The following is a 12883-nucleotide window of genomic DNA, read 5'->3' on the forward strand; positions in this document are numbered from 1 at the left end:
TTGGGTTGTTCACCCCGTTTTTAAAGGGTCACTTTTATTTTCTTATAGCCGTTTTGGGCTTACCGTCTGATTTGGTCAGAGTTTGTCTCTGGGTTATTTTCTGTTCCCCTTCCTGTTCCGGGAGAAGTCTCCCTCTGTATTGTTTTCTCCCTGTTCCCTTATCTCCCGGGATTTTGTGGCGACAACGTTAGCGTGACCGCTAAAAAGGTACCATCCTTAGTCGCGCCTGGTTCTCCGCCAGTCCCTTCCGTTATAAGCGGGGCCATTTTGTCTTAAGGCAGTCCGCTACAATGGTCACCAGTCCATCGCAGGGTACACACACCATTCACTCAAACACTCATACCCACAGGCAATTTAGACTCTCCAATCAGCCTAACCTGCATGTCCTTGGACTGTGGGAGGAAACCCACGCGAACACGGGGAGAACATGCAAACTCCACAGAGAGGCCCCGACCGACCGGGATTCGAACCCAGGACCTCTTCTATCCCCCTTACAAAACTTATCCCCTCCGGGGGATTAGGATAATAGGACATTAGGATAATAGCTCATTAGGACATTAAGAGTTCTAACCATGTTCAAGTTTATAGACTCATCAGAATTTAATCTGTCACACACCGTGCAGAAACAACTTCACAGAGTTTCTTGCACCAAGTGTGAAGTGGTTACCCGTCCCCACCCTCCTGTATATAGCTATAATTTTTGGGGGAAAGTAGCAAAGGTATGTAGTATCTTGACTTGGCCGGGGAGTGGTTGTGTTTTTTTGTTATGTTATTTATTTATTTATTTAGCGAGAATATTATTTGGTGGACCACGCGTCCTTCCACTACATTGCTCAACCGGAAGTCCCCGTACCTGAACTACATTTTCAGAATAGGTTACATCTCCCAACTCTTAATGTGCGAATCGAAGCAGCAGACATACCGGACAAGCTTGAGTCACGATCTGCAAGAGCATGATTTCTAAAATTACGTATAATTTGCATATAAAAACCGCTAGCTGCCGAATATGTCACCATCGATGATAAAATAGCTAGCGGGCTAACGGCACAACTAACAACGCAGAACATAGCAATACATTAACAGCGCAGGCTACGTCTTCGTAATAAGTCTTCAGACTGGATACTGGATCTTGTTTCATGAAAGGAGAGAAACTATTGAATTTTTGTGATTTTTCTGAGCTGCAAGAAGCTCCATTTGACAACATAGTTTATGTGCATGTATTATATATTATATCAGAGGTCAGAATCAAAGATGACACCCACATTTCTGGCATGTGAAGATACATAAATTTACATAAATCTGGATTTAGGATTATTAGAGTTCATCCAGATCATTTTTCAGACATGAGGAATCCAAATGAATCTTCAGAATCCACTTGTGGGAAAACCTGACTCCAGTTGCACACTGTGTGAGACCATATATATATGAGGCTTTGTGTGAACATACTTCCAGTGAACATGGTCGTCTTCGTTTTACCATGTTCAGATGAATCAGTCTCTGAAGTTCTTCATGTGTTGCATTATGGGTACATTTCTGCTTTGAGGAAATATTTGTTTTGAGCAAATATGACTGACTCATGACGCTCCTGCCCCAGTGAGTGTTGAGTCCTGGACTGGCACACTGCCTCTGACTCCACCATGGGCACTGACTCCAGTCCGCTGAGTCCTGATGTAAATCCTGCTTTACTAGAAGATTCAAGCTTTCAGTTTTAAACCCCTTTCATTAACAAAAGTATGAAAAACCTTTCCGGTGCAGGTAATGAAATTGGATGCATGCATAATTTTTAGCTAAAACTTTTAGCTAACTGGGACATAAGGTCAAGCCAATAAAGTATATGATGCAATTTAATTCTTTGCCATCTAGTGGTGGGATGAATATACTGTCTTTGGGAAACTCAGTTCAAGGCAGTGAACAAAAAATAAAGGACTGTCCATTAAGTTCAAATCAAATTAAGCATTTATTATTGATGTGATAGTGCCATTTATACAATTAATAAATGTTTTTTGAAATACATGTCTTTTGAAACACATCAGTTGCACAAAGTGCAGAGAGGCTAAACTAATTTTGAAACCTATTTCAAAAAAGGTGAATGTAGTTTATGTGCAGAATTGTATTGAGTAAACCCACACTTATTCTATTCCACTGAACTTGGCTGGGGCTTTATATGTGCTTAACCATTATGAGTTGTCTGTGAGGGAGAAGAATAGGGCATAAACATTCACAAACTACAGCAGAAGCCAGAATTACTAAAAGTAATGAATTACTAAAATGAAAAGTATCTGATCCATGGTGCAGAATTTTCCTAATAATAAACTTAATCATTAAGGTGATGCCTTAAACTGTTCTATTCTTATTTGGCACACCACAAACTAACTGGGACATGGCAAAAAGATGACATGATTTAAACATCATACACAATTTGTATTTAAGAACTGTAATTTGTCTGTTGAATTAGGACTATGTCCAAATCAGGAGTCAAGACATGTGGATATATTATTTGCTTGCTGCTCTTCAAAAATGTTCAGGTTGCCTTGGCACCTTCAAGCGTATTGATCTTCATCCTCATCTTCCTTGGATGCGATTTCAACTGCCTCCTGAATTTCCCTTTTCTTCTCTTCTGATTCTGGAGGTAGCACAGCCATCAGCCCACTCTCGATTTTCTCCAGCCTTTGCATGGTCTTCCTTTCAAAGTCATCTTTATTTTTCATCACAAGATTTCTTATTCCTTTTTCAGCTACCTCACAGGAATCTGCAAATTGTAATCGCTCACTGTCGAATTCTGTGTTTCCGACCTCCAAACACATGAGTTTGCTCAATCTGCTCACTGGATCCATCAGATACTTGTCAGACACCTCAGTGTATGTCCCTGCGATCATATTAACCAGGCTGGCGATGTTGGACGCATAGAAGAGTATTTCAATGTTGTGTTGGATGCCTTCTCACCTGTTTTAGCGAAATCTTCCAGGGACTTGGTCAGGCTGGTTTTCATGAGGTTGGAAACCATCTGGAAGAAGCGCACCAGCTTCTGCCACTGCTCCTTCACCTTTCCCATCGCTTGAAGACCCTCAGACAGAATTTTTATGGTTTCGGAGAAGCCTATCTCTTTGACTTTACAGTTTCTCATGGTGACAAGAATTTCAGTCATCTCTTTCCTGTTTTTCTCCATGTTGTCAGCACACTTCTCATATACGTCCCTCACTTTGTCAAGCTGGGCTCTGCTCTGCTCTATTCGAAAGCGGGCATTATCTGAGGCCATCTGGCCTGCAGACTTGGAGCCTGAACTATTTTCTCGAGTTTGAGATATTTGTGGTAGTGTTACAGGGAATGCTGAGGTATTCGTCGCAGATTTGCTCTTGGTATCAAAAACCATCGCATCTTTCCTCAGAGTTTTCATCAGCCCTATAATCTCTGCTGTTTTGGCATCATTGCGCTCTGCTTTAGGTGCTTGTTCTTCCAGTTTACAGCAGATAGTGATGGCCAAGGTGCACAATGCCGAAGCCTTTTTTTTTGCACCGCATTGCCTTTCCTCTTTTATTGATTTTTTGATTTCCAGAAATTGGTCCTTTAACCAATTGGTATTTGGTACCTTAGTTTTGTCATCAACTATTTCAGACCAATAGATTTCGCCTTCATCAAAACAACCATCAAGCCTGCCCACTAAGGACATGATATAATTTGATTTGGAATAAATATTGTTTTCTGAGATTTGATCATTTTCTGTTTGCAGTAGTTGCGAAGATATTGTCTTCCCAATATCATTATATATCTTTTTAGGAAGTGCCACTGGCGCAGTAATTATGGATGCAATCCCGGAAAAAACTGATGTGACACTGTCAGCCATTGCTCCTGCAAAATCCATTCCCATAATTGTCCAGCCATCTGGCATTGAGGCCATTGATGTTTTGAAGCTCTCCTGTGCCTCCTCCAGCTGCTTGCTCATGTTCTTGAAGGCCAGGTCGGCACGTTTGTTGGCCTCCTCTGAAGCTGCTTGCCTTAGTTCTGATTCGTCAATCTTCTTTCTGACTTCCTCCAATTCAGCCCCATACACCTGTTTTGCACTGGTGCAACTTTCAAGGAGCTCATGGATGAGTTCAATGACGTCAGTGAACCTTTCCTCTGTTGACTCAGCCAGTTGCAGGCAGTCATCAGCTATGTTCTTAATGTTATCCAGCTGGTCTGGGAGCATGGCCTGCACAAGGTTGTCATCATCCTGGAGAAGTATCTTCACTGCCATCTTGATGTAGTTTGGTACACTGTTGGTGTAGAGACGAATCTGGTCCATATTCTTGTGTGCCTCATTGAATGCACGCCACCCAGAATTGCACACTTGCATGAGGCAGGCACGGAATGAGTCAGGGTATTTGGCATATTTGAAACCACCGTCTGGGCCCCCTTTACGAATAGAAAAATCTGTATTTGAGGAGATGAAGACCAGCTCTCCCAAAATGGCTATGGACATTGGTGCTGGTGTCAGGTACTCCTCCAAGTTGGCATACGGCTGCATCAGGAGTTTGGTGTCGTCTCGGCAGTCTGCTGCTTTAGTGAGACCTTTTGTCACTTTAACAATTGAGGTTTCCATAGTTTTTTCCTTCCTAGAGAAACATAAAACAGTTTGTTACCGACCTGTTAATACAATGCTTGTGCATGTGTGGCCACCACATTGTGACTTAACCAGAGGTTGTATGTATAAAGCTTGTTTGTGAAAAAAATTTAGTTTATGAAATGGGGTTGCTGGGTGCATGGCCAACTATACAGCTTTATAGCTGTATCTGTCATGGTTTTCACTGTCTACTGCTGGAAATGTCAGTATTTACCGCTCTAGATGTCTAGAGGGCTTGGCAGCTCAGTTCAGCAGCCGATTGCAGTCAGCTGCTTGGAGAGCTATTTAAGTCTCTTCCTGGCACTGCTCTGAGCTTTGGTGTTTCAGTTTGACAGGTACACAGTGCTGGTATAGAGGTATTAAGGTAGACAGACAGACAGACAGACAGACAGACAGACAGAGAGTTTCAAAGACTGAATTGCTTTTAATCTTGTGAAGCATTCATTTAGAAATTAGAAATTAGAAATAGAGAAGTTTAGGGACCTAGTTTGTTTTCCTTTGGGTTGGTGAGTTCCTGAGAACCTTCCCTATTTTTGTTTCTGGGTTCTGCTTCTGTTTTGAAGAGTGAGTGGCAGAGTTCGGCGCATAAAGTTTAGCCCGTTTGAGACTGCCACTAAAATATCTTGTTTTGTTTTTCCTGGACCAGTATAGCTCAGGTCAGTTTTTCTGTTGGCGGATCGCCGGGGAGTTTGGTTCCCTTTTTCTGTTCTTTTCTCGCCTATTTTGGTGGTTATCCAACATATTGTTGGTAACTTTGTGATCCCTTTGGACTGAAATAATGTGTTTTTAGTATTTCTATTCGGGAAACTGCGCAGTTTTCCTTTTACACTGTACAAATCGCGTGAAAATCTAACATCCAATATCGTTCAAGAGTAATTTAAAAAACAAAACAAAAACAAAAAAACAAAGCCATGCACGTTAGCCTGCAAAGGAGCATGTGTGCTCAGTAATAATTTATATACCCGGCTTTACGCGATTACAAATCTATTATTGTGTAGCACAGGAAAAAAAAAGGAGCTCACTGCATTTATAAAAGGTGCTGTAATTTCTCATTTGAATGTGCTTTTCATCCACAGAGACAATGCAGGATGCACAACAGCAAGAGCAGAATTTCATCAGGGCTGTTATCCCACAGCTCAAAAATGGAATTGAGCATTTCGAAACCGTTGCAACCATTCTGCTGGCCTATGATGAGTCAAAGACACTAGCGCTGCAGCAAGCTATTGTTCAGGCCAAATGGAGCCTAGAACGGGCTGAATCTGCTGCGTCCAGTCAGCTGTCGCAGGTGGATGCACTCACAGAGAGTCTGACCGCCAGGAAAGGAGAGCTGGACCGTGAGCAGATAAATAAAGTGAAAGAACTGGAAAACTTGGAAACAGAAAGCCAAAGCATAGCTGACTGCATGGAGACGTTCAGAAAGTCTCTAGATGATGCTCGGAGAGCCCGGGATTCTGCTCGGGGAATTCTTGAAGACCTTGAAAGAAAGCAGAGGCAGACTGAGGCCGTGCGGGATGCTGCAATCGGAATAATGTTCATCCCCATCATCGGAACCATCCCTGGTGAGATACTGTATGAAAATGAAGTGCATTTTTACAATGCCAGTTTCAGTTACTGTGGAATTTCCCTTTTTTTAAATACATTTATTTAAGATTTTCCCCTTTTCTACAAATTTGGTTGCCCTATCTGATCCAATGAGTGTTAGCTGGGGGATACACTGCCCACACCCTATGGCGATCCGAGAAGAACACGGGTCTCTTCAAGCCGTCTCGTCTCGTGCTCGTGACCGTGATTCCGAGGCGGCCGGGGTGCTGTTGTGCACAGTGATCCGCTAACCCTGCCGAGACGCTCCCTCTGGAGCAGTGAGCCGGCCAAACTTGGATTTTTGGCATCTTAGTCTGTTGCACCACCGCGGCTCCGGAATTTCCCTCTTCAACACCACAAACTCGACCAATTATATTTCTGTCTCGTTAAGCATGTGCACCATTGTTGTGTGAGGGAGATTTCTGATTAGAAATTTCAGACACTACTACAGAACGGTGGAAGTATTTATTATAAAATGGAATGTATTTCTGATAACACACCTGCATAACATGCATACATTTGGCTGGGAGCCATCTTCAGGGCAGTATTACAGTGATTACTGCCCTGAAGAGGCAGTATTTGTCACGGCAGGGGAGACAGAGGAACCAGAAGCTGACTCAGGGGTGGTTTAATGAGCAGGTGGATAAGGGGCAGACAGAGCATAGTCCAAACAGGCAAGAGTTCAAAACCAGGTAGGCAGTCCAGAAGCAGGGCAGAGGTACAGAGTCCACAAAACAAGAGAAGAGTCTAGGGAAGCAGGCAGGGGTCATACACAGGAATCCAGAAGCAAAAATCAACAAAACAACAAGACAGAATGCCACAACGGCAAGAGCTTGGGAACAAGGGGGCTAGAACAGGGGGGGTAGAACAAGGGGGCTAGAACAAGGGGGCTAGAACAGGGGGGCTAAAACAAGGGGGCTAGAAAAAGGGGGCTGGAATAGGGGTAAAGGGATAAAGGGCTCAGGACTCAGAAAACAGGAAACAATGAACTAGCACCATGCAACTGAAAAGAACAGGTATAAATACAGACAGACTAGGGAGTGAGGGTGGTCTAACAAATAAACATCAGGTGAGACACATGAAAGGGTAATATTACAATAACGAGGACTGGATTCACAAAGACACACATATCATACAAACGGCACCGGACTAGGGAGTAGACAATTGCACAGAATCAGGAGATGTAGAGATACGGAGAGACAGGTGCGAATACTTTGCTGAAACTAAGCAAGTAATCAGTGATAGCATAGAAAGACAGAGTTATAGAACAGCGTGGAAAACTAGGAGATAATGTTAGTCAGTTAGTTACATGATTAAATCTAAACTACCCAAATTAAGTGACTATTAGTTTTTTGTTTTTTTTTGCGTTTTTGTTGTGTCACATCCGACTTGGAATGGGGTGGAATATAATGGTAAAAAACTTCAGTGGCAAGTGCCATAGCAACCTACGGAGAACAGCCGTCCTAAGAACATTTTACTGTTGTGCTCCCATCCAATATAATGATCTACCATCTACCATGATTCATGTGTGCATTAGTCCTAGGTTTTTTATATTGATGGTATGTAACAAAGAGGATAATCGGAATGGAACTGCCTGGGTAGAATTGTAAAACCCTGTACACCTCTGGTGGTTAAAAACAACCTTGTCTTTGCAGGTGCCATCATTGCTGTGGTCTCTCAGGTACAGTTGGAGAATGCCAAATCAGCAATACGTACAGCAGAGGAAGAAGTGGAAAACTCTGAAAGAGAAGTTAATAATTATTATTATAAGTTGGAACAAAAAAAGCCAATGTACAAAAAAGAAGGATGAGATTGCACAGTGCAGCAGGACCATAGAGCAGATTAAGCAGAGCCTAGCGCAGGTTTATACACAGCGCACCAACATCGCCCGAGCGCAGGAGAAACTCAGGAACGCCCTCTACATGTTAAGCACCCTGGCTGGTAGAGCGAGCGTGGCTACGACCCTCACTCAGCGCACCAACATCAACCCAATGCAGGAGATACTCTGGAGCGGCGCCAACATGTTAAACACTCTGGCTGCAAGAGTGAGCGTGGCTACAACCCACACTCAGCGCACCAACATCAACCCAATGCAGGAGATACTCTGGAGCGGCGCCAACATGTTAAGGACCTGGGCTGCAAGAGCGAGCGTGGCTACAACCCACACTCAGCGCACCAACATCACCCAAGTGAAGGAGATATTCTGGAGCGGCATCAACATGTTAAGGACCTGGGCTGGAAGAGCGAGCGTGGCTACAACCTACACTCAGCGCACCAACATCACCCAAGTGAAGGAGATATTCTGGAGCGGCATCAACATGTTAAGGACCTGGGCTGGAAGAGCGAGCGTGGCTACAACCTACACTCAGCGCACCAACATCACCCAAGTGAAGGAGATATTCTGGAGCGGCGCCAACATGTTAAGCACGCTGGCTGCAAGAGCGAGCGTGGCTACGACCCACACTCAGCGCACCAACATCACCCGAGTGAAGGAGATATTCTGGAGCGGCGCCAACATGTTAAGGACCTGGGCTGGAAGAGCGAGCGTGGCTACAACCCACACTCAGCGCACCAACATCACCCAATGCAGGAGATACTCAGGAGGGGCATCAACATGTTAAGCACGCTGGCTGGAAGAGTGAGCGTCTCTAAGACCCACACGCCGCAAGTCATCTGCCTGCCCCCTGTGGTGAACATACTGGGAGAGATCATTGAACTCATGCTTCAAATGCAGGGAGATAGAAGATATGAGCTCCTCAGTGATCCACAAGTCAAAGCTGCCATCCTTAGCCTGCAGGAACTCCACCAGAAAGCTTCAGCCATCGATGACGAGCAGACATTAAATGAAATTCAGTTTTATTGATTGAGATGTACACCCATGACACATTCCCACAGGGTACACATAGTGAGCTCCAGATTTATCACATGCAGTGGGGTCTAAAAGTCTGAGACCACCAGTGAAAATGCTTCTATTTTTTGCATTATTTTCTAATTTAATACAAACATTTTCCTTCCAACTTATATTACCAGCATAACAATTGGAGTGAAAAGTTAAATCTTTGAAAAATGTACATGAATTTCTGAATTTCTTAGTATTTGGTATGCCCCCCTTTTGCTTTAATGGCAATGTGCTCTGGAGCTGGCACAGACTCCACAGGATGCATGTTATTCCAGCCTGACAATGTTCCAAAGAGCACCTTGTGATGTTACTGAATGCTTGGCTTTTGTCAGTCTTGAAGTGCCCCCATAAATATTCACTGGGGTTGAGGTCAGGTGATTGTGGACTGTGCTGAACTTCTTTGAAGTAACTTTCATTTGTTTAAAAATTTTCAAAATCCTAAAACTTTCTTTTCATTTTCGTTATTGCAAGATCAGACGCATTTCCACAGGCTTCACATACATCAGACACATTCCCAGAGGCTACACAACATGTATAATGGTCAATATTTTATGTTCAAACATATGGGAAAATGATTTACTTTAATGTCAGTACATTTCCACTCATGTTTCAATGTTTTTGATTTAGTGATCACTTATTTTCTGACAACCACAGGTGCCGAAATTGCGTCTTCATTTTATGTGTTTCCCAGGATGTATTACTGCTCTTATGTGATGTTTAAATGTAAAAAAAAAAAAAGGAAGAAAAATAAAAGTTTTTCTGTATTTTGGACACCGGTGGGCTTGCACTTCTTCATCATTTTGTGAATTGTTCCCAGTTTTATCCAAAGATCTTGTGATATTAAGAGCGGCCAGCAGGCAAGCAAACAACTGAGTCCATATAGTGGTATGCTACATTTATATAGTGGTATGACTTAAAGTGTCCACCTGCTCCCTACTTGGTGTAAAGTCCTTCCTGAAATAGCCGTTGACATAGCGCATCGATTTGAAAGACGGATAAACTTGTTTGGAGGAGAAATTCAGTGCCGTATAAACTAGGAGCACAATAAGTGACCCCTTACTTAGCTAAGATAGCTATGAGTATGAGTTGTAACAAGCAACTAGTTCCAATGTAACATTTAGTGTGGACTTTATGAGACGGGTGCGTGGGGGGTTGGACCCAAAATGCACGACTCAGACAAAAGGGATGTAATGAAGTCCCCTCAGGGCTTTATTCAGGGAATGTCCAGTGACCGTAATCAAAACACAAGCAAAGTCCATACATGTGAAATCCAGCCAAAACCAAAGTACAGTACCGAGGGAGAAGGCAGTCTTTTAATTGGTACACCATGAAAAAAGTCCAGGAACCAGGAAAGCTGTCAGCGGGGCAGAAGTACAGGCGGACGGTAGGCAGGCTCAGGGTCGATGACGGCGCAAGAGTCAAGACCAAAGTCTGCTCCGCGGGGCAGAAGCACAAAGACAGCAGGCAAAGTCGTGGTACAGGCAGGCAATGGTCAACAAAACAGAAGTCAATAACAATGGCCAATAAACAGGCTTGGCTCTTAACGGGTAGGCAATAGCTTGACAAATCCACTTAACTGTGCACTGACAAACAAGAGACAACAATTTCACAAAGACATGACATGAAACTGAGCTTATATGCAGGTGTAGACAGGTGCAGACAATTAGCTTGAGAGCAGCATGCGAATAGAAATCAGGTGTGGAGGAGATAACGAGATAATTTGTAATCGTTAGTAATAAACCTATCCTGCCCTAGTGTTAGTAAATTAGTAAATGACATGCACAAGAAACGTAAGATAAACATGAACACATGGTTAGAATGTTAGTATTACCCAATCCTGATCTAGCGTTAGTAGATTAGTAAGAAGACAAGGGAAATTGAAACAATTAGGGAAGCGTGAGTGAGTGACAGAAATTGATGTATATATTACAGTAGTATTGTGATTTGAGAAGTCTCCAGAAAAAGCAGATGTATCAGTCTACATTTGTCTTTGGCTCACTACAGGACCCAGTGGTTACCTCACACAGTCACACAGGGGGAAGGGGAAGAATATTTACGCCTCAACAGGAGGATACAATAGTTGGGATGGTCATTGCCAACAAAAGCATCAGGCTAAGAGAAATACGCAACAATATAATCGCAGACAACAACATATTTCCAAACATTGACAGTGTAAGCACTACAACCACATGAAATACATCAGACCAGGATGAAACAGTTGTATACTGTCCCCTTTGTAAGAGACCCCCCAAATACACCCAAAAAAAGTATCTGAGAGGCGAAGGAAACGCGTGTAGTCTGACCAATGCTACTGGAACAGGGTTCATTTTATTTTGTTCTCGTTTATCTGACTCGAAAAGATAAGTTCAACTGCTCCACTGTTCTAACAGTTCAACAAAAGGAACTGCAAATGTCCGCCAATGGTTTGGCTCTATATGATCGCTATCTATTTGTATAGACACGGACGTGCCTGTGGCCTGTATAGCCTACAATGATACACTTGTATGTATGTATCTTGTGACGGCACTGGTGTATAGGCGAGTGACTATGGGGTGCAGGTATCCTAGGTTGTCTGTCTGTTAGGACTCTAAACTGCTAAGTGTGCAGTGGTGCGAGCCAAGAGGATGCAGGTTCAAATCAATACAAGTTACTAAACAATGTGCATTGCAGAAATAGAATGACAATGTGTTACAAGAATTACAAGTTGTAATATGAATGGCTATACGCAAAAAATGCGTACGAGCACTGTCTTTTCATCAGACCTTGCTGACCCTGTGTCAACATGGTCCACACAGTCTGTTTCCTTTTGGGGGTCTGCAGAGAGGCACACTCGTGTAAAATGCCCTACACCTTTGACAGGAGCTCTGAGGGTTCAAGGAACTCAAGTACCAATATGAAGTTTATGAAGGTATATGTAAAGGTTTATAACCACCACCCACATGACCAGATGTCACTTCTAGATGCAATGGCTGATGGGTGTATGGACATAACAGTGGAACACATCCAGGGCTGGATAAGGCACGCAAAGAGATGTTTTCCTCGGTGTATGGAGGAAAACACACTTTCCACTTACACACACACACACACACACACACACACAGAGAACAAGACTTTCCAAGAGCCCCACCCTCTGCATTCACTCTGAATCACACCAATGCAGGAATGTGGTCCTGCTCCACCCAGAATCCCACCTGAAGCTGCAGCACCAGGAAGTAAACAGAACAGGTGCCACACCTGCCCTTCTGAGAAAGCGTGCATAACCAGAATAACCTGCTATGTCTGCAAGTTACACACACCGACTCTCACAGTCTTTCATGTGCAGTGTGAATCGATCACTTTCTGCAAACCCACAAGTCCCCCCATCCATCCATCCATACAGTCACGCGGCTCAATAATAAAAATGTGCCAAATCTGACAGACAGATCTGGCAGTGTGTGCAGTAAGAATAAAACTGTTCATGTTCATTTCATTTTTTCATATTGTGCCATTGACTAATAATGAAGCTTTCTTTCATGAAAAAATTAAAATGTGCATGCATGCTAAAACAGATAATCAAACTAATCAGTTAGATACTGCAGAATGTACTTTATTAGTTCAACAAGTAGTATTATTAATGTGATCCAAACAACGCACAAAACTATAGTTGTAGACGACTGACTAGGTGGTCGATAAACCAAAGCAGATCCAAACTGACATAACTGATGCAACTGATATTTGAACATAACAGGATGGTTATAAATGAAGTACTGCAGCTCTGTGAATTATTGGTGTCCACTATCAGTCATTTGAAAAGATACAAATAT

The 12883-nt window shown here is 43.0% G+C and overlaps 1 pseudogene; it reads right to left on the reverse strand.

Moving 5' to 3' along the window:
• Positions 1 to 2540: 2540 nt before the first annotated feature.
• LOC133134560 (uncharacterized) lies at positions 2541 to 4579 on the reverse strand (annotated as a pseudogene).
• Between the last annotated feature and the right edge of the window lie 8304 nt (positions 4580 to 12883).

Source organism: Conger conger, chromosome 8 (genome assembly GCF_963514075.1).
Source record: "Conger conger chromosome 8, fConCon1.1, whole genome shotgun sequence".
Taxonomy (NCBI): Eukaryota; Metazoa; Chordata; class Actinopteri; order Anguilliformes; family Congridae; genus Conger; species Conger conger.